This window comes from Pyrus communis, chromosome 5 (genome assembly GCF_041283825.1).
Source record: "Pyrus communis isolate YQ-2024b chromosome 5, ASM4128382v1, whole genome shotgun sequence".
NCBI lineage: Eukaryota > Viridiplantae > Streptophyta > Magnoliopsida > Rosales > Rosaceae > Pyrus > Pyrus communis.
In genome coordinates this window covers 21266675-21267500 of record NC_142569.1, presented here as the reverse complement: position 1 = coordinate 21267500, position 826 = coordinate 21266675, and the positions used below count along the sequence as shown (strand labels likewise).

At 42.5% G+C, this 826-nt stretch overlaps 1 pseudogene; it reads left to right on the top strand.

Moving 5' to 3' along the window:
* LOC148696972 (uncharacterized) overlaps positions 1–617 on the top strand; it is a 716-nt pseudogene extending 99 nt beyond the window's left edge.
* Positions 618–826: the final 209 nt, after the last annotated feature.

Below are 826 nucleotides of genomic sequence, written 5' to 3'. Positions count from 1 at the left end.
AACTTGCGTCTTGCTATTGAAGAAGCAACAGACGATCCTGTTGGCGAAGCTGAAAAAGTCACTGCTCTAATCTTTATCCGAAGACATATCCATGATGCCCTGCAAACTGAATATCTTGCTAAGGAGAATCCACGTGCACTATGGGTTGCTTTGGCTGATTGTTTTGATCACCAAAATGACATATTCTTGCCTGAAGTAAGACACAACTGGCAGCACTTGCGCTTCCAAGATTTTAAGTTAATGAATATAATTCTGAAGTTTGTCGAATCCGATCACTTCTCAAGTTTTGCAATGAAACTTTGACAGAAGAAGATCTCTTGGAGAAGATCTATTCAACCTTCTCTGCTTCTAATATTGTCTTGTAGCAATAATATAGAGCTCAGAAGTTCACTAAGTTCTTGGATTTGATATCTGTTTCACTTCTTGCTGAAAAGCAGAACCAACTGTTGATGAAGAATCATCAAGCTCGACCTACTGGGGCTACTGTCGTGCCTGAAGCACATTATAGCACAAACCAACGCCCAAAATGCCAAAAGACGCGTGCTAGGGACGGCCAGAAACCACCCCGCCAAGGTCAACATAGCGCCCAAACCTCGCTCCCAAGGCAAAGCACCTGAAACCATGGATGCAGATATGTGCTATCATTATGGTTTAAAGGACCATTCATCCTATGTTTGCCGAGCTCCCAAGAAGGTTGTAGATGAATATCATTCTCGTCATAAGAAGTTTGAATCAAACTTCGTGCAAGTGGACGAACCGGAGACTACAAAGATGAAGGTTTCTGACTTTCAGGAGGACACCACCCCTATGGAAGATTAGAATCTTA